The sequence below is a fragment of the Triturus cristatus genome, chromosome 1_1 (assembly GCF_964204655.1).
Source record: "Triturus cristatus chromosome 1_1, aTriCri1.1, whole genome shotgun sequence".
NCBI classification, from domain to species: Eukaryota; Metazoa; Chordata; class Amphibia; order Caudata; family Salamandridae; genus Triturus; species Triturus cristatus.
Genome location: NC_140579.1, coordinates 651,495,387 through 651,517,592, shown reverse-complemented (window position 1 = coordinate 651,517,592; position 22,206 = coordinate 651,495,387). Strand labels below are relative to the sequence as shown.

The following is a 22,206-nucleotide window of genomic DNA, read 5'->3' as shown; positions in this document are numbered from 1 at the left end:
TGACTGGTTATAGTTCAAGTTTGGTCCTTTTTTTAAAAAGACATAGGCTATTAAACTGACTTTTTCATGGACATTATAGCCTATAATTCATACTGCTTTATTATGGTACTTTGACGACGGGAAATGATTCAAGCATGTGAATCTATGAAAGATACCAATACTGGAGAACTGCAGTTACAGGTAAGTAACTTATTTTCATCCTCAGCAGACCTTGTCAGAGCCCTTGCTGCCATTCAATGAAGCCCTGACTGACATGGTCATGGGTACCTGGGAAAAATCCTGTTTCTGTCCACCTGTCAACAGACAGGTTGCACAATGTCACAGACCTGCCCCAGGTGACCCTGCTTTCCTGATGCGCCATCCTACTCCGAAGAGACTGTTAGTTCAGGCATTTACCAACAGGATTAGTTCCCGATTATTATCTTTTCCACCCACCCCTCCACCCCCACCCCTCGACAGAGTCGATTTAATCATTTAGGAAAGATGTTCTCTTCCACTAGCCTCGCTGTTTGATCAGTCAACTGAAGCTCCTTGCTGGGCAGGTACTGCTAGAGATATTGCTGTCAGGATACCAGGAATTCTATGCCAGCCTGGCGCAAACTATTCAGGATAGCCAGGACATGGCCAAATAAGGTATTAGACCAGGACTGGACACTATCAACTGCTTAGGCAGAGCAGTCATGCATGGAAGAGATTCACTGGTTTCTCCGGTGATGTTCCGATGTCGCTCACAGGTCTCGTCTGTTTAGAGGGTAGGCTGATTCCACATTAATGCACTTAAAAGAAAGCAGAGTCACAGCGTGATTCCTCAGTCTCGTCACACCTGCAAGGCAGTATCTCCAACAGTTTTGCCCCTTTTGAGGCCTCGCCAGGGGTTTTGCATACAGTCAACACAACGGCCCACCCTACGGTTGCCAATTGGCTGTTTTTTTTTTTTTTTACCAGTGTGACTGGTATATTTTAAAAAATCGACTAAAAGCTGTTTTTTTTATCACTTATGTTTGCATACTCTAATCAGTAAATATAATAAGAAAGCACTTCAAAATGTGTTCTAGAGCTGCCGTAATTATACATTGCGGATAATAGTATAATTATTATTATACAGCTTACTCCAACGGAGTGTCCCTGCGCTAGGACACCAAAAGTACCATGACATCTGGCTAGAGCCCCCCACCCACCCTTAAGCCTAGGTCCCCCAAGGAACAGCTACTGAAGCCTACTTCAGGCTACCAGGGGGATGCTGGAAGAGCCACGTCTTAAGTTTTTTCCGGAACAAAGTCTCGGACGGACACGTCCTTAACTCAACAGGAAAGTCATTCCAGGCCTTAGCCGCAAGGAAGCCAAAAGAGCTCCCACCAGCCCGTACCTTCCGAACCTTAGGCACAATCAACTTTGCCGTGCCCAAGGACCTTAGGTAGCGTACAGGTCTATAGGCGGTAAGAAGGAGGTGCAAAAAGCTAGGACCTTTCTTGTTGAAGATCCTGTGGCTAAAACACAAGGTCCTTAAAGGTGACTCTGGCCTGTATGGGGAGCCAGTGTAATTTCCTCAAGGCCTCCCCCACCGAGGCTCGCCTAGGAATAAGCAGAATTAACCGAGATGCAGCGTTCTGAACCTTCTGCAGGATGTTCAGATTGTTCTGGGTCACCCCTAGGTACAGGATGTTGCAAAAATCTAGACGGGACGTAACAAGGGCCTGTACAATGGTACATCTGGCATCTAGTGGGAGTAGATCCAGGATTTCTCGCAACATTTTAAGAATGCCAAAGCAGGCGCCAGCCACAGCTGATATCTGCTCAGAATAAGAGAAGGTGTCGTTGAACCATACTCTCAGATTTGTGTGGCTCCAAATTGGGCCAGGTGAGTGTAGAAACCAGAATTTCTGGGCATGAGCATCATTTCTCAAAGTAGGCTGCCACTTTTAAATAATCTTTTGTTGTAGCAGCAGGCCAGGGTCTTGCACCTGGCCTGTAAAATCAACAGCTCCATGTGTGGTGATTTAACAGTGGCGGTTGACTGCATTTTAACTGCATCCTAAAGTAGTGGATGTCATCCTTGCGGCCAGATGTCCTTCGACAAAATCATTTTTACTCGAATGGTGGGACAGGTTAGTGGCTTGGTGTTGCACCTGTGATATGGACCGATTGCAGGCCAAACTATTGGATGTAATGTTTGTTTTGTATTTGGCCAAACAAGAACTTGCAGTAAGCAGTGTTAAAGATTGTTTGTTGGCCCTTTTTGGTCTTTTTGCTCTTATTGGACCAGCCGTCCTTGTTTAAATCACCCGTTGCTATGCAATTTCTTCGACCTACTTTGAATGTTGCCTCCTAAACCCTTTGTGATGCCATAGTGGAATATTAGTTTGATCCTCTCTTTTGTGCACCCCTTTTGAGCCCATGCACCGCTGCCCTCTATGCCTCTGAAGATGAGCTTTTTCATTGTGATAATTTCAGTGCCCTTCAAATTCCAGCTGTCTTACACCACCTTCTATCAGGGTAAACTGGTGCTCAGGAATAGGGCAACCTTTCTCCGACAGGTTGTGACTCGTTTACTGAAGCAGTCTCCAGAAGGACTGCGTGCCCATTTCACCAGGGGCACGGCTGCTACCACTCCCTTGGCATGTGGCGTGCCTGTCCTGGATATTTGTCAGTTCACAACATGGGCTTCAGTGCACATGTTCCCGAAGCATTACTGCCATGATAGATCTGACCGGAAGTGCATTTTGGCTGTTCAGTCCTATTAGAGTTTTTGGTCTGAGCTACCCCACAGACGCACTACCTGGTCAGATACTGCTTTGGTATCTATTCTAAAGATAAGGAATATGCAATTACATTGTATTCTGTGAAATGAAAGCTGCTGGCTACAGCTAATGCATTTGAACCTGTTGTGATTTTTCCTCTATTTTTTCTGTGCAGCTACAGGGTTATAGGTTAGTGTTCTTATTTTATGAAATTTTCCCACACTAAATGCTGCAATTTGATTCATAATTATACTACTGTAGCTTTCTGTAGAAATGATGGCCTGTCTTGGCCTTATGTAGGTGTCATCAGACTGTTCAACATTGAGTTGGCTACCTTTAGTGTCATATTCACTCACACACACACACACACGCACCCCTCACACACACACACACACACACACACACATATATTCACATATTCCTAATGTTAATGTGGTTGCTGGCATGCTCACTGAACACCACCGGAGGTGTCATTTTGCTCTTGATCCAGAAGGAATGTAGGCACTCTAACGGTACGTCAAGAAAATGTATGTAGCACAAGGAAACAAAGCGTCCATGTGTTTCGGCTCCTCAGCACAGCCTTGTTTTCTCCCAGGGGATCCTCATCAATAGTCATAAACACTGAATATTCCCGCCCATGTGCGGGTACCCTGGAAATAATAAAAATTATATATGAAAAACATATATATACAGCGCTATATATATATATATATATATATATACACATATGTCATTTTTTATCATACCAATGCAGCTCCCATCTAGGAGGCTTAAACAATGTAATAAACACAAACTGCTTTTGCAAAATACATAATATATATATAAAAACACAAGAGGGCAAGTAGCACTTGAACTCTGTTTTTAATGAGGAAACCTTATGAAGAAAACTGCAAAATAAAGCAGACATTGTTAGCCTACAGACTGCATTGTAAACCAATAGCATAGAAAATGAAAGTATTTTCATACTAAACTGGCACCGTGCCTTTAAGGCAGCCATGATCCCTAGCTTCCCATCATGCCTCAGGAGTGACAGTTAGGTCAATTGTTCTTTCCGGCTCCTTTAGTCAGGACCCTGGATTCACAGCTCTTCCTTTTTTTTACTTTCTGTCCAAAAATATCTCATATTTTTGAAGATTTTTTGCTTTCACTCAACGTCTTTTAGCCTTAGAGTGAGAGTGAAACCTTTTTTGAGTTCAGGAAAAGGTTTATTTCTGTCAGAAATGCCTCCGTTATTTGATCCTTGCCCTGCCTGTGGCAAGAAGAAGGCTAGATCAGACACACACCCTGTTTGTATCCTCTGCCTCCCTGATTCTCACTCTTCTGCCACCTGTCATCATTGCAAGAAGTTGTCGAGAAGGACCATCTAAGACAGGGAGAGAATTCGACTTTATGGCCTCTCTGAAAGAGGTAGGTCTCCAGTGAGGCAGCAGAAAAAGAGAACTCGGTCGACGTCGAGAGGCAAGGTCCCGACCTGTTCTCCATCGGCGTTGGGATCGACGTCGAAGCTGCCGACGGCGATAAATCGTCATCGAAGACTACGGTGGTGCCGCTTCTAAGAAATCGACAACGCTCTCAACGTCGACAAAGGTAAAGGGCCCTCCGTTGTCGTCAACCAGGTGATGATCAACGTCGAGGAGCAAGTCTCCGTCGACGCTGGCTAGGCGATCGACGTTGAGACACATCACTCCGTCGTCGCCACATCAACGGCGATCGGCGTCGAGGTGAAGGTCTCCGTCGAGGTCAGTCCAAAGATCTTCGATGTCGAGGCGCAGGACTCTGTCGCCGATGTCAAGGCAGAAGTCTCCGTCAAGGTCAGTGCAAAGATCTTTGACATAGAGGCACAAGTCTCCATCCCGGACGCCGAGTCAGAAGTCTCCGTCGACTTCGAGACACCGGTCTTCAGAACAGAGGCGGCTGACTTCGAAACAGGGTACTCCGTCGGCGTTAAGTTCACGTTCGACGTCGAGAGGCCGGTCGACTGCAAGATTAAGTCCTCCGTCCAAGAGGAGAAAGTCGACGTCGAAGCAGGCGTCACCTAGACGACGGTCGACGTCGAGAAGGCAGTCTGTTCAGAGACATTCCAGATCAACGTCGAGGCACCAGTCCAAAGACACCTTACGTCCGGTAAGCCTGTCCACGTCGCCGTCACCAACGTCGAGAACAGGTTCTCCTAGCTCTCACAAGGGTTCAACGTCAAGATCTCCGGAGGTCGTGATCTAGAGGTCCAGCAGTCCTCTGTCCATGGGACATCAAGATTCGCCGACCAGGCCTGCACAAGAAAGAAATAACTCTCCTTCTCCACATTCTCCTGAGGTGCGAGAAGGGCAAAGATCGCCTTCCATCCATCTTACACCAAGATGGAACAGAACCTTACATCACTGGGCCACAACTCCAGCCACAAGGGCACAGCAGTACTCGAGCCCCCTTCACAGGTCTCCGTTGGCTCGTCTGGTACAGGCGGTGGATAGAGAGCGTACTCCATCAAGAGCCAGGGATCGCAGTCGCACTCCTGCGCACTCTCACAGGAGGAGATCTAGATTCAGAAGCAGGAGGAGAAGGCACAGATCTCCAACACCTTCCTCCTCTTCCACACACACGTCACACAGAGACTATTCACCTACTCTTACTGACAGCCCGCCGTCGAGGGTCTCTCCGGTGGATGACGTTGTCACTTTTCAGGACGTGCTCGGCGAAACTAAACATCCCTATGCTGACTCGACAGAGTTCGTCCTCTGTTATGTTTGAGACTTTACACCAAAGGGCAGCATCTACACCTCTGCTACCATTGGTACCCGGCCTAATAGAACCAGTTATGGACATTTTCCTCACGCCGTCGACACTCAAGACCGCGCCGACTAGGATTTTGAAGAAATATCGTTCACCGGAAGAGGACCCCCTTTTCCTCAAATCTGATCCCCCACCGGATTCTGTGATAATTGCTGCAGCAAAAAATACTCATTCTATTGCTTCCTCCTCTACTGTTCCACCAGATAAGGAGAGTAAGACACAGGATTCATGGCGAAGAAAGGTATGTGGCACATCAGCCTCTATGATGAAGGTATCGAGTGCATCGGCTCTCTGGGGCTGGTATGACAGGTCTCTGTGGGACTCCCTGCAAAGATTCACGGAAAAATTACCACAAGAAGATCGCAAGGATTTTGATGAGTTCTTGCATGAAGGCAGTCTGGTGGCTAACCAAGTTATCAGCGCTGCAGCTGATGGTGCTACTCTTTCGGCTCATTCCTATGCACATGGGATATGTGCTAGAAGAACCTCCTGGCTCCAACTCACAGCGCTCAAACCAGAGGCAAAGTCTAGAATCCTCAATCTTCCCTTCTCCGGCTCTTCTTTTTCGGGGCACACACGGATGAAGAATTGTCCTGGATGAAGATGGAGCTATACACACTAAAGGCCGTGGGTCTAGAAAAGAAGAAAGAGTTCCGCAAACGATTCAGGCCTTACAATCAGCGATCCTCCCAACAGAGGGTTCAAACTCCTCATTGGCAGAAAAACCAGGATCAGCAAGGACAACAAAGGTCTCAATATCAAGGCAGGCGTTCCTCCAGAGAAAGAGGAAACCAGCGTCATTCTAACACCTCCGCCAAGACGCAGACCAAACAATGAGTGCCCACTTCCCCCGTCGCAGTTCACCACTCCAGTGGGGGGAAGTATTGCAAATCATCTCGAAGAGTGGCAAGCTATCACAAAGGACCAGTGGGTGTTAGCTACGCTGTAGAATGGGTACTCTCTACGTTTTCGCCGCCATCCTCCCTCAATCCCTCCCGTTCCATCATCGTGCCATCAGATGAAAATATTGCAGAGTGAAGTTGCCATCCTTCTGTGAATATCAGCCATCGAGAAGGTGCCAATATCTCAAAGAGGGAGAAGGGTCTACTCAAGATACTTCTTAGTAAAGAAGAAGGGTCGAAAAGCAGAATACAGACCCATTCTGGATCTGCGAACGCTCTACAAATCAATCGGGAAGGAGAAGTTTTGCATGTTGGCTCTCCATCAAATATATCCACATCACAGGCAGGGGGATTGGATGTGTTCGCTGGATCTACAAGATGCATACTTTCACGTTCCGGTCAGTCAACATCAGAGACAATACCTGAGACTCCTGGTGGGATTTTTTCACTACCAGTTCAAAGTACTAACCTTCGGGTTGAAGTCAGCTTCCCAAGTGTTCACGAAGTGTATGGCAGTGGTGGCAGTCGCACTACGCCTCAGAGGCATCTTCGTGTACCCGTACCTGGACAACTGGCTGTTGAAGGGTCCCTCCCTCCACAGCGTGAGGAGTAATTTCCTGCAATGCCTAGAGCTTTGTCACCGGCTAGGCCTTCATGTGAACTTCAACAAATCGACTCAACAACCCACACAGGGAATCCATTATCTAGGAGCTCTGGTAGACTCAGAGGCAGGAAAAGTGTTTCCTTCAGAGGAGAGACAGTTTTCCATCATACAGAAATGTAAGCTTGTTCTGGACAACAGAATGCTGTCAGTTCGTCAGATTGCCTCCCTGTTAGGGTCGATGGCATCCTGCATTTTCCTGGTCCCCAATGCCAGGCTGCGAATGCGTCCTCTACAGCAGGATCTGGAGGACAAGTGGGACCAGCAAACAGTTTGCTGGGACGACAAAATACGTTTCTCAAACGCAGCAAGAGCATCCATCCCATTGTGGATGAAGAGGGAGAATATGTAAGTAGGCATACCTTTTCATCAAGCACCTCCCTCTCAAACACTGATCACGTACGCTTCCCTCCAGGGCTGGGGAGCCCACATGGGGTCTCTCCAGACACAAGGTCAATGGTCATCAAACATGCTGGAGCTGAGAGCAGTTAACCTGGCCCTCAAGGCTATCCTCCCTTCGATTCAGGCAAGTTCAGTCTTAGTACAGAAGGACAATACCACCACCATGTACCACCTGAACAAGCAGGGGGAACTCGCTCACGCACATTGTCTCTGGAAGCTCAAGCTCTCCGGCATTAGCTCCTGGCACGGAACCATCAATCACGGCGGTATACCTGCCGGGAAAACAGAACGCGAGAGTGGATGCTCTCAGTTGACACTTCGAAGACAGACAAGACTGGGTTCTCAACGACGAGGTCATCGAAGACATCTTCCAGGCTTGGGGTCGCCCCAGCATCGATCTCTTCGCAGATGACGAAAATAGAAAATGCTGAGACTTCGTCTCAAGGTTCTACCGGCCAGGATCGAAGGGGAAAGCCCTTTTGATAGACTGGTCAGCGGCATTTGTGTATGCCTTTCCACCCCTTCCTCTCATCCCGAAGGTGGTGACCAAGCTGCCTCATTCGCACACAAAAATGATCCTGATTGCCCCGGACTGGCCAAGACAATGGTGGTACCCGGACCTTCTGCACCTGTCAGAATGCCCTCACAGGAGGCTGCCGTGCAGACCGGACCTGCTGTCCAAGAGGAACGGGAGGATTCACCACCCCAACCTTTCCTCACTGAACTTGGCAGCATGGCTCCTGAGGTCCTCCAGTATGACCATTTAGGACTGCCGCAAGACTGCTTGTCCATCTTAAAAGAAGCAAGAAGGCCATCCACTAGAAACTCATATGCGTGCAAGTGGAAAAGTTTTTATATGTTTTGTGTTCAGAACAATTGTAACCCAACCAAAGGGCAGGAGCAGGTCATTCTACCATACCTGCTTTACCTGGCTAAAGCACGCTTGAAGTTTCCTTCCATTAAGGTGCACTTAGCAGCTATCACTGCATATAGGCGCTCGCCTTCTCAGCCTTCTTTCTTTCAGTTACAGGTTGTAAAAGACTTCTTACGGGGTCTGAAAAAGGTCTACCCTCCGTCCGGCCTCCTTCACCACGCTGGGAGCTAAACCTGGTGCTATCAAAGTTGATGGGTCCGCCTTTCGAACCTATCCACAAAGCAACCTTGCAACACCTCACTTGGAAGGCGGCTTTCTTGGTAGCGATCACGTCAGCTCGCAGAGTGAGCGAAATACAGGCCCTCTGCTCTAAGGAACCTTATACTGTTTTCCATCTCAATAGGGTCGTATTGAGGACTCATCCTTCTTTCCTTCCGAAGGTGGTGTCAGATTTCCATGTGAATCAGACCATCTCTCTGCCAACCTTTTTCCCTAATCCCTCCACTCCAGCTGAGAGGGCTTTACACTCCCTTGACCTAAAAAGAGTTTTAAAATTCTACCTGGATAGGTCCAAGTCCACGAGAAAATCTGATCAACTATTTGTTAACTATGCGTCGATCAGAACAGGTTTTCCAGCTTCAAAGCTGTCCATCTCCAGATGGATAGTTTCATGCATCAAGTTAGCCTATCAATTAGCGCAAAGGCCCCTTGGGTCTACTCCCAAGGCGCATTCCACAGGAGGCAAAGCGGCTACAACTGCTTTTCTTCGTAACATGCTTATCTCTGAATTCTGTAAGGCGGCAACTTGGAGGTCCGTCCATACATTTACGAGGCACTATTGTCTAGATTCAGACACCAGGGCAGACACTCAAGTAGGCCAGGGCTCCTAGAGGAATCTGTTCAACAGCTGATGGCGGCTGTTGTTGTATGTTGGGTCACTCTCTCTCATTCAGTGCTTATGACTATTGATGAGGATCCCCTGGAAGAGAAGGATAAGTTACTTACCTGTGATCCTAGTTCTCTTCCAGGATTATACTCATCAAAGTCATAAGCAACCCACCCGCCTCCCCGGGCAAATGAGATTTTCTTAATTGTTAATGGATATCTTTGTGCCCTGATCTTCAGGGTTACGCAAAGAACAACTGACCTAAATGTCACCCCTGAGGCCTGATGGGAAGCTAGAGGTCATGGCTGCCTTAAAGGCACGGTGCCAGTTTTGTATGAAAATGCTTTCATTTTCTATGCTATTAGTTTACAATGCAGCCTGTAGGATAACAATGTCTGCTTTATTTTGCAGTTGTCTTCATGAGGTTTCCATATTAAAAACAGAGTTCAAGTGCTACTTGCCCTCTTGTGTTTTTATATATATATTATGTATTTTGCTAAAGCAGTTTATGTGTTTATTGCATTGTTTAGCCTCCTAGATGGGAGCTGCATTGGTATGAGAAAAAATGATACATGTGTATATATATATATATATATATATATATATATATATATATAGAGCTGTATATATATGTTTTTCATATATAATTATTATATACTAGGAGTCATTATGACCAAAATAACTTCATTGTTGAACAATTTATGCAAATTTGCTTTGTAATTTAACACTATTTGCACTAGAAAGCATGGATTAATTGTTGCCCAATCACGTTGAATGACACTTAAAAAAAGAAAAAAATGTAACCTTTAAAAACCAAATGCCATTGGTAGATCTGCGTCATGTGATCAAGTCCCCCAGGAGGGATGAAACGCGTAATGGCCGTCTTGTCTGTCTGGTTCTACGAATAAAGCAGATATTCAACAAGAATCCTGTGGTCCATGCTCCCTTTACTCGGTTTGTTGGACACTGTTCGATGAAGGAGAGTGTTTGCGAATATATATATATATACATAGAGCTGTATATACATGTTTTTCATATATAATTTTTATTATTTCCGGGGTCCCTGCACATGGGCGGGAATATTCAGTGCTTATGACTTTGATGAGGATACCCCTGGAAGAGAACTAGGATTACAGGTAAGTAACGTATCCTTCACGACCATGGGCTCCATTTTGCAATTTCATTATATACATGGTAAAAAGTAAACACAGTAGAAGGAACCAAAAATGCGATTTAAGATGCCTCATTTTTGTGGTCGTCATCTTTAAACATGTTCATTTCAATAACACAATGTTTGTTTGCTACAATACTGCAAATTAGAATACATGGCAATTCATTTTATATAAATATCTCTTCATAAAATTATTTTTTTCTTTTGTGCTATTGTGCTAAATACATTTTCTTGACGTATCGTTGGAGTACCTACGTTTGTTCCGGATCGAGAGCAAGACTACACAGTATATATATATATATACATATATCTATATATATATATATATCTATACATATATATATATATATATATATATATATATATATATATATATATATATATATATATATATATATATATATATATATATATATATATAAAAACTTTTCCATATATATATATATATATATATATATATATATATATATATATATATATATATATATATATATATATATATATATATATATTCCACAAGAAGTATCACGCTTCATTCCAGCATGAAATTCAAGCCCATCCAGTTGAGAGGTAAGGAGGTAGATTTTATTTTAATAGGCAGCTCAGTAGTAATAGCATGACGCGTTTCAACACAACAGTCTTAATCATATGCAGCTGTGAGGAACAAAGGTGATGATTAAAGTCATTTCTTTTTACTGGCTCCTGGAAACAGGATCCTGGATAACTGAGCTTGGCCTGTGAGGCTTTTCCCCTTTGGAAACCTTTTAAGGGTTTCTTACTTTCCATCTTTCTTCATCCTTATTTTTATTTTTTATTTTACAGAGTTTTATATAGCGCGAACTTGACCCGAATCGGGTCTCAGAGCGCTTTACATAGCACCAGTTGCATTACATGAGGACACCTTCATTTTTTTTCTTTTTTTTGGGTTAGGCACGGGGAGATTAAGTGATGTGCCCAAAATCACAGGATGTTCATCGTCATTACCGAGACTCGAACCCTGTTCCCCAGATTCGAGGTTGTTGGACTTGGCCCTTTTTGCGGGGTCATCCCTAAACTTTTTGCCTTCCTCCTGTATTTTATCTGACCTGTTGTTGGCTGTTTTATGACTCTGGGCACTTTACCACTTCTGATCAGTGCTAAAGTGCATATGCTCTCCCTATTGTAAATAGCTACATTGATTGGATTCCATGATTGGCTTATTTGGTTTACTGTCAGGCCCCAGTAAAGTCCACCAGGAGTGCCCAGGGCTTGTAAATCCAAATGCTGCTAGTGAGCCTGCAGCACTGGTTGTACCACCCACAGAAGCAGCCTTGTAAAATGGGTCTAAGGTCTGCCATTTCAGAACCTGCGTGCAGTCTGGTACTGTCATGCTGACTGGGCCAGGGCACCCCCTTGCCAGTCCCTAAACCTTCCCTTAACTTCATATTAGTCACCCCTATGGTAGGCCCAAGGGCAGGGTGCATTATAAGTGTAAGGTAGGACAAGCCCTGATGTGTGTGGCATGTCCTAATAGTGAATTACAGCCATTTTCGTTTTTCACTATTGTAAGGCTACCTGTTCTCATAGGCCAGAATGGGCTCCTGGAATTATTACACTCTATAATCCTAGCAGACTCAGGGAACATGGTAGAAACTCGAGTTTGATATGCCTGAACTCAGAATAATAAAATACATCTTTTAGCAAAGTTTATTTTAATGTTCTGTGTTTGCAAATATCACTTTTAGAAAGTTGGTATTTGCTTGCCTAACCAATTCAGCCCGCCTCTGCTCTGATGTGTATCGGCTGTCTGGTTTGTGTGAGTGACAGGGCTGGGGGATTCCAGGAGACAGTCTGGGCAGCCAGGTGGTGAATAGAAAGATTACACCAGGATGGGTGGGAGGAGTACACCTGGACTCTGAATAGGGCTGTGCTCTGCCACCACAATGCTGGCTCCCCCTCCTGTGGAGCGTCTGATGTCTCTGCCCCGCACACTGAAAAGACAACCCAGAGTCACCACAACAAAGTGCTCAGAAACCGGACTGAACTAGCCAAAGGCCCCTTGGCCGCAAAGAACAAAAGAAATTTAGTATAAATATAGGAGCCCTGCTCCTAAGAAATCAGATCCTACTTGAACCACGAAGAACCTCTGCCCGACCAGAAGGACCTGGGAAAGCTGAAGGAGGAGTACTGTCCCTGACCTGGGGGATTGGCCTGCAGTGGGTGCCTTGCTGAGAAAGGAGACGAAAAGACTGAAAGAGACTTTGTAGAACTTGTGCTTCAACCGAAATCTCCAAGGGCTTGTGGGTGAGCTTGCCCCCTGAACGGAGTCCCATAAATATTGGACTCCTCCTGCCTCAAGAGCCGCTGGACGTTGCCTTGAAACTTAACCCACCGCTGGAGCCGCGATCGAAGTGCAACCCAAAACCCTGTTCGTTCTGCAGCCGTGTCCGTGGCCGCCCCCCGCAACTTGTGGCTCCGCACTGCCCGAGCCGTACCCGCACAGTCCACTGTCGGGCTGCCCTCACCCCGCTGCACCCTCCCCCCGTGAGCCGCACTGCTCACCTCGCTGCCGCTGGCAGCTAAGGACCGGAGCGCCCTGCCGGGTGAGTCTGCCCCGTATGCCGACGTGTACCGACTGCCCCGTACTGCGCCGCTGGGTTCGAATTGGCATCCCCTCTCCAAGGCAAGACGCGCATCCCGCGCCGCACCGTGAAGCCACTACAACCCGGACCGTCCGCTCCGCCCTGCAGCCCCACCCAGACGCCCCGAACCGGGGTATCTAACCAAGCCGGGCCGCACCGGAGGAGAGCCAACGCATGCTCCTGGAGCCCTTCACCTGCAGCATCATCCGCGTCGACCCCTACGAACTGCAAAGGTACTGTGAGAGTCGCCTTGACTATGTGCACATCGGACCCGTGTGTCCGCAACGTTAACTAACTCTTTTGGGATACGATCTTCCCCGAAACAAACCGCACAGTCAGCGCGAAGCGCACGATACACAAAGATACGCATATCATTAACCAGAAACGCTCCTTCCTAAGATAGTATTGTGGCCTCCTGTTAAGAAACGTTATTTGGGTCTTGTACTAAGCCTTTTTATATAAAGAATACTTATTTTTATGCAACCCTGGTGTGGTGTCCATGTGTGATGTTGTCACTGAGTTGCTGTGTGTATTTACAAATGCTTAACCCATAACGCTCTGAGATTAGCCTTGTCTGCTCGCGCCACGCAACCTAGAGGGTGAGCAGGGGTTATTTTAAAGAGTAAGTCCCTTGCCCTGACTGGAGTAGAGGGTCCCTGCTTGTCACAAGTAATTACCTGTGCCAACCAGAGACCCCCGATTGTAACATTGGTGGCAGTGGTGGGATTTCGAATTTGCATTTGTGATTAATATACAGTAATTGGTGAACGCCACGTAGTGAGTTCAGACCAATAACACAGCCACATACTGTTGATTTTTGATTTGCCAAGAGATCTCCATTGGTTTTAGAAGTCATGCCTGGTTCACTCAATGGAGGAAAGGCAGCCTCTGTAATCTCTGCCATTGAGGGAATTGACTGGGAAGAGGAGAGATTAGAGAGCTACTCCTTAGCACAGCTGAAGGGCTTCTGCCTCAAGTTTAGAATTTCACAGTCTGGATGTAAAATAAGACCCAATACCAAACGGCGCTAGGGCCTGGTTTGAGTCAAGATCACCTGAGAATGCGGTGGAAATTGAACCAGCAGAAAGCATCCATGATTTTAGCAGAGTCCTGTCGCCAGAGGAGTTGGCAGACAGGAGGGAAACCCGGGCACATGAAATGGAGATGGCAAAACTTAATGGACAGCTGGCAATGGAAAGCAAAAGGCTGGCTATGGAAGAGAGAAGAAGCCAAATGGAGCATGACTTGATAATGAGGAAGTTTGATATGGAGCTCGAGAGGCTTGAGGCCATGAGTGTCTCAGCCCAGCAACAAGAAATGTGTGTAGCTCAGAGATTGAGCTTTGCTGAGTGGGAGGAGGAATCCAGCTCAGATGGTGGCAGCAATATTGAATTTTCTAGTGCTGAGAGAGTAGTACACACACCCAGAGATGTGGCGCCTGACTTGAAGGAGGGGGTTCATTTACACCAGGAGGTTCAAGGATATGAGGTAGCTTCAGTGGTGCGCAATGTTCTTGAAGTGAATTGGGAAACTGGCTCAGGGGTTCATAGTCCTAGTGGTGGGAGGGATTCCCCCATGGTTAAGATCCTGGTGTGTGAGTGTGAAGACCGCCCAGAAGAGTGTGGGTTGAGTGACAGAGACAGTCAGATACTGTCTTGCCAATCTCAGGAGAGGGGTGTGGAGTACGTGTGTAAGGCACTGGATGGTGAGGTGAAGGATAGTTTGGTTAACCCTGCTAGGGGGCCTTGTGATCCAATGTGGGAGAGCATATTGTAAGTCCCTGTTTTCCAGAGCTATGCCAACACCTGTGGGAAAGTGAGTTCTCTGACCACAGGGAGCTCACATTGGAGGCAGTCCTTTTGGTGGAGTCCAGAGGGTCTGGAAAGGCATTGGGGAGTGATCCCAAGATGAGTGGTTCAGGTATCTTCAAACCCAGTGTGGTGGAAGTGGCTCAGAGTAGCCCAGCTAGGTCCTGTAGTAGTGAGAGGGGTGTAGGGCCTCATGTCCTGTCTTTAAGGGGAAGGAGTGAGAATGGGTTCTGTCCCGGTAGTGCCCTACCTCAGTCTCAGCGCCTGGATGGTTCTTTAAGGGAACACCAGGTGGGGAGCCTAGTCTGTCCTGAGGGGCTGCCCGTTGTGTGGGATCCCCTAGTGTCTGGTGAACTGGGAGGGTCTGTAAGCAGGCCCACATCAGTTCTGGTGTCTGGCAGTGCCACTCCAGTTGGGAGGGTGCAGAAGTCCAGAGTGAGGGGTGAGAGGGGAAAAGAGTCCCTAGTGGAAAAACCAGTGGGTCAGGGGCCAGCCAGAAGGGCTGCGTCACCTGTGAATGACCATGGTGACACCACTCCTGTCCTGGGGGATCTTCGCGCACTGTCAGATGGACAGGGGTCGGGAGATCTGCACCAGGCAGACTGTCACACGACACGTGAGTTATGTGTCACCCTCAGGGGGGGCATGCGTGCTCCCCGGGAAGTCCTGGTGCGCCAGGCGAGCGTTCAACCGCATGGGTTGGCCCCAGGGTTGGGAAGCCAGGTTCAGGTGTTGTCTGACGTGGAGGGAGGGACGTCTGTAATCAGATTCCCTACCAGTCTGTCTTCTTGGTGTACCACTCCAGGTGGGAGGGTACAGCCATCTGGAAGGGGGTGCAGAGGGAGGGAGTCCTCGCCTCTGACCCCGGTTCAACTGAAGGGTTTTGACCCTAGGTTGGAGGGCCAGGATCAGGGTGTCCCCCCTGAACTGGACACCCAGTTGCAGGATAGAACCCCTGAACTGGTGGGTGAAGTGCGCAAGACATCTGCCATAGTTGCCCTGGCAGTTCTGGAAGGGGGTACCACTCCAGGTGGGAGGGTACAGAGCCCCAAAGAGGAGGACCGGGTGTGGGAGAGGCCACCCCAGTCTTTGGTCCAGCCGCCGGGTACAGGCCTGGGGCTGGTGGGTCAGTGCCAGGATGTCATACCTGACCTGACAGGAGGGAGAATGGACAAAGGTTGCCAAGCACCTGGGGCTACTGCCCCCCGCTCCCTGGCGCCACAGAGGTTTGAGAGCCCTGAGAGGCATAAGGCCTGGGTCTCATCCCTGACTACTGTCAGTGGCCACTGTGGCATTTTGCTGTCTGTCTGTTGGGACACACCTGTGAGCCAGTTAAGGTTAGGTGCTGCACAGGTGGTGTCCACAGGTGAGGAGAAGGGTTCCACATGGATTGGCTTGGTGGGCCCTGAGAGTATGGACAGAGAGAATCCAATAGGTTCAGATTGGCGTAGAACTGGAGTCTGCCCCTGCAGTTGCGTGCCAGGTCCTTGTTCTATCGCCCAAAGCAGGGAAGCCCATCAAGGTAATGATTGGTCTACCCTGCGTTTTGGCTAGAAGAGGGTTGTGTTGGACTTGGCCCTTTTTGCGGGGTCATCCCTAAACTTTTTGCCTTCCTCCTCTATTTTTTCTGACCTGTTGTTGGCTGTTTTATGACTCTGGGCACTTTACCACTGCTGATCAGTGCTAATGTGCATATGCTCTTCCTATTGTAAATTGCTACATTGATAGGATTCCATTATTGGCTTATTTGGTTTACTGTCAGGCCCCAGTAAAGTGCACATGGATGTGCCCAGGGCTTGTAAATCCAAATGCTGCTAGTGGGCCTGCAGCACTGGTTGTGCCACCCACAGAAGCAGCCTTGTAAAATGGGTCTACGGTCTGCCATTGCAGAACCTGTGTGCAGTCTGGTACTGTCATGCTGACTGGGCCAGGGCACCCCCTTGCCAGTCCCTAAACCTTCCCTTAACTTCATATTAGTCACCCCTATGGTAGGCCCAAGGGCAGGGTGCATTGTAAGTGTAAGGTAGGACAAGCCCTGATGTGTGTGGCATGTCCTAATAGTGAATTACAGCCATTTTTGTTTTTCACTATTGTAAGGCTACCTGTTCTCATAGGCCACAATGGGCTGCTGGAATTATTACACTCTATAATCCTAGCAGACTCAGGGAACATGGTAGAAACTCGAGTTTGATATGCCTGAACGCAGAATAATAAAATACATCTTTTAGCAAAGTTTATTTTAATGTTCTGTGTTTGCAAATACCACTTTTAGAAAGTTGGTATTTGCTTGCCTAACCATTTCAGCCCGCCTCTGCTCTGATGTGTATCTGCTGTCTGGTTTGTGTGAGTGACAGGGCTGGGGGATTCCAGGAGACAGTCTGGGCAGCCAGGTGGTGAATAGAAAGATTACACCAGGATGGGTGGGAGGAGTACACCTGGACTCTGAATAGGGCTGTGCTCTGCCACCACAATGCTGGCTCCCCCTCCTGTGGAGCGTCTGATGTCTCTGCCCTGCACACTGAAAAGACAACCCAGAGTCACCACAACAAAGTGCTCAGAAACCGGACTGAACTAGGCAAAGTCCCCCTGGCCGCAAATAACAAATGAAATGTAGTATAAATATAGGAGCCCTGCTCCTAAGAAATCAGATCCTGCTTGAACCACGAAGAACCTCTGCCCGACTAGAAGGACCTGGGAAAGCTGAAGGAGGAGTACTGTCCCTGACCTGGGGGATTGGCCTGCAGTGGGTGCCTTGCTGAGAAAGGAGAGGAAAAGACTGAAAGAGACTTTGAAGAACTTGTGCTTCAACCTAAATCTCCAAGGGCTTGTGGGTGAGCTTGCCCCCTGAACGGAGTCTCAGGAATATTGGACTCCTCCTGCCTCAAGAGCCGCTGGACATTGCCTTGAAACTTGCCCCTCCGCTGGAGCCACGATCGAAGTGCGACCCGAAACCCTGTTCGTTCTGCAGCCGTGTCCGTGGCCGCCCCGCACCGTGTGGCTCCGCTCTGCACGAGCCGTACCCGCACTGTCCACTGCCGGGCCGCCCTCACCCCGCTGCACCCTCCTCCCGTGAGCCGCACTGCTCGCCTCGCCGTCCCTGCCACTGGCAGCTAAGGAACGGAGCGCCCCGCCGGGAGAGTCTGCCCCGAACGCCAAAGCGTACCGACTGCCCCGTACTGCGCCACTGGGTTCGAATTGGCATCCCCGCTCCAAGGCAAGATGCACATTCGCGCCGCACCGTGAAGCCGCTACAACCCGGACCGTCCGCTCCGCCCTGCAGTCCCGCCCAGACGCCCCGAACCGGGGTATCTAACCAAGCCGGGCCGCACCGGAGGAGAGCCAACGCACGCTCCTGAAGCCCTTCACCTGCAGCATCATCCGCGTCGACCCCTACGAACTGCAAAGGTACTGTGAGAGTCGCCTTGACTATGTGCGCATCGGACCCGCGGGTCCGCAACGTTAACTAACTCTTTTGGGATACGATCTTCCCCGAAACGAACCGCACAGTCAGCGCGAAGCGCACGATACACGAAGATACGCATATCATTAACCAGAAATGCTCCTTCCTAAGATAGTATTGTGGCCTCCTGTTAAGAAACGTTATTTGGGTCTTGTACTACGCCTTTTTATATAAAGAATACTTATTTTTATACAACCCTGGTGTGGTGTCCATGTGTGAAGTTGTCACTGAGTTGCTGTGTGTATTTACAAATGCTTAACCCATAACGCTCTTGAGATTAGCCTTGTCTGCTCGCGCCATGCAACCTAGAGGGTGAGCAGGGGTTATTTTAAGGAGTAAGTCCCTTGCCCTGACTGGAGTAGAGGGTCCCTGCTTGTCACAAGTAATTACCTGTGCCAACCAGAGACCCCCGATTCTAACAGAGGTCAACCGCCCTAGCCGTATTTAATTGATTTTCTGACAGAAAGGGTTCATCTTTTCTATTCGAATCCCATGTTTCTTTTTTTTTTTAAGTAGCTTGCCTTTGGCAAAAAAGAAGACCTTGTCAGTTCCCATGACCTCTGCTTTGTGTACTTACTGACAGTTCATCACACTGAAGATTTCAGCCATTGCCAGAAGATGCCCAGCACATTTCTAAAAGCCAGGGCGAAGTTCAAACTGTTTGTAGTGCTGGAGAGTACGCATCAGAGAGTTCTGAGGGGCAAAGAGAAAGTGGACCTTCTACTTCAGTTTGTTTATCACTCACCAAGGACACTCATAGGGCTAGATGAAGAGTCATCTACAGAGGAAAAGTGCTAGTTTCCGGTCAAACGTACATTATGTTGAATATAGGTACTCTGCCAGTTTACCTGACGTCGAAAGATAAGACGTCATAAAGGGGGTGCATGTCTAAGCATTCATTGACATCAAAGGATCCTAGGCTGTCGCATTCGAGACCATGTACGATGCGGAAGCCAATTTGTAATCTATACCACCTTTGAAGTCAAGACCTTTTCGTCAGTATAGTTATCTTTAGAGTGGCTCTACCATTTGAAGAAGATGAAGGTTACATACACCTCCATCTCTTGAGTATTTCAGACAATTATACTCCTCTTCAAGTGAAGTAACTCCTCTGGTTATCGTATCTCCTACCCCTGTTAGCTTCAATTGCATAGGTTCTCTCTCAAGAATTTTTTTCCAAGTAGTTTTTTTTTTTTTAACTTCCTTTTATTAAACAGTAGTCAGCTTTCAGAAACATGAACATATGCTCACAATGGGTTTTATAAATTTTCAATAGCATCCACATTCTGGTAAACGAAACCCTCGTTATATTAATAGTCAGAGCCATCCAGTCCCGGTGCCCTCCCCACCTAACTACCCATGCCCCACCAAGCCCTCTATAGTCATCCCATCGCTGCTAGACTCTAAGTAGGTTTTTTGAAACGTTTTTCCAATTTCATGCTTCAGTAAAAAAAAGCTTCTCCAAGTTAAGGATATGAATATTTATGATTGTTTGCTGCCTGTTATTCCACTGTCAGCCAGTGCCTCAAATAAGGCTCAGAGAACACTGTTTTTATGGTGGCTCTACTTCATTATTTCATCCTTGTAAACGTTTCATCAGAGTTTCATTCGTTTTTCAAATTAACATTAACTTGATTCTTTCTGTGTTTTTATGTGGGATATTCCTCTTAATTTGCAGAAAGAGTAATTTTCTGACTAGTTAGTCAACAGTAGAGCTCACAAGATGGATAGTTTTTTTTTTTTTTTTTAAAGATTTTTATTGAGTTTTTCACACCCAGAGTCCCGAGGACTAACATTACACACATTAGCATCATAAAAGGCAAAATACACATTAGGAGAAAACCACTCTGCTATGTTCCCACCTTATCACAAGATGGATAGTTACTGTACCAGGAGAAAATTAGACAAGCTCGTCATTACATCTAGTATGAGGGTCTGTCGTGAGGCTGACAGGTATTGAATTGCAGCCAGTGTTTGCTGCATTGGTTACTTTTGGATGCCATGCAAGCCACTGCAAGGATCTAAGCAACTTCAGTGGCCGCCGTTTCTAGGTGTTTTGCCACCCTAGGCGAGAATTGAAAAATGCTGCCCCCTCCCTTTTACTACCATCACTCTCTCCCCCTTTCATCCAGGTGTTGGGGAATAGAGGCCTGCTTTGGTGCCTCTTTATCTAGTCGGGACTGTCAAATCCGTATTCAAGTAAGTCATCTGTGTCAATTGTTGCGGCTATGTAAGTTATTGTCCTGTTTTGAGTGGTATTAACTCAGTTATGCTATCATGGGCTTGAGTTGGGAGAACAGTAGGGCTACTGGCCTCTACCACCTCCAATCACACCCAACACAGGCAGATACCCACGCAGAATCAAACCAACCCATAGTGTGCTGCTTTATGGGGCGAGATTCTCGCTCGAGACAGAGCAAGCTTTATCTTAGACAAGATATCAAGCAATGCCAGGATAATCTTTTTCGGGGCGGGCCCGGTACCAGCTGTACAATAATAACACAGGCACACAGGACTCTTGGTACTTAACGGGTGGAAGACCCCATGTGATCTCAAGTATTTTCAATGCAATAGGTCTCGCATTTACGCAAGTTTAAGCTATTGGCATTGTAAATGACGATGCCTTTTATTTCTGTTGTAAAAACCAAAACATAAATAAAAGGCATTGTCATTTACAATGCCAATAGCTCAAACTCGTTTAAATGCGAGACTTAGTGCATTGCAAATGCTTGTTCAAAGTGCAACAGAATACTAATGTGCCGTTAGACACAAGCGCTTCCTTTTACCCGCCTCGATGTATTTTTACTTAGCCTAGAAAAAAGTTTTTTCATGCTCTGTAACCATCTCCAAAAGCTTTTTCCAAGCAGGAGACCACCACGAGGACCCCACGTCAGATCTGTAGTTTTACAAGTGATGTCTGGGTTTTTTAAATAAACAGACTGGGACGTCACTTTTCGAGTTTTGTGCCAATATATTACGTACACGTTTCTGCTGCATGGTTTTCAATCCACATTAAATATCCCGAAGAGCTGGTGGGTCCCCATGGCGACAGTAATGTTAACACAGGGGCAGGTGACAGTAAGGGGGGAAGCACAGCTGCAGTGAACATTACCAGAGTACGGAGGCCAGAAGACAGTAATACAGGCTCACAGTGGCAGACACTACCAGCAGAGGGCAGTGTAACATCTGTAAAGGTGCACAGAGCAGGCAGCACTCACGGTACACCTGCCATCACGATACATCAACAGTGGACTGTAGAGGAAGGCATGAATAGAAACAGGAATATAGTGCAGTGAAACTTGAGACGTGGCTTCTAAGAGCCAGGCCTGGTCCAGCAGTCCCTGTGGCGCGGTAAGGCTGCTGCCTAGTGGTGTTTTTAGGCTCTCGTTCCATCTAGGTTGGAAAAATGCATGTGTGCTCCAAGTGAGGCCCATTGAATGTGAGTGATGGTTGGAAGGGGAGCGCAGGGGGTCGGTGTATCCCATTATCACTTTCCCGGCACCCAGACTGCAGCTCATGGTACAGCACATACTGAACGCATGTGAGAACATATGCAGCACTTTTCTCGTGTCCTGCTGTCGGCACACTGCCCAGGGGCACAGGCCGGTTCAACAGAAAAAGAGCCCCGATCGCCGGAATCCGCATTGGTTCTCGCTTTCTGGCCTCCGTTCAGTGGCGTGACAGAAAATGATGCCCAGCCCCTACTCCCTGCAGATTGTGATGAGGGGCTCCTGACTCTGCCGAACAACACAGATATTCATTGACCCCCAACAAAATGGGGCACTGAGTCCTGAAGGGTTGGGGCCTTCTGTACCCTGGGACTGCATTACGCGCATGCACGCATGTTTAGTTTTTTGCCGCCCTCCCCCTTTTGCCGCCCTAGGCAGCCGCCTAGC

General features: G+C 47.5%; 1 protein-coding gene across 5 annotated transcripts in view; it reads left to right on the top strand.

The window, feature by feature from the left end:
- The window catches only part of MEIOC (meiosis specific with coiled-coil domain), a 1,471,177-nt gene that overhangs the window by 627,286 nt on the left and 821,685 nt on the right, over window positions 1-22,206 (top strand). The window lies entirely within an intron of this gene.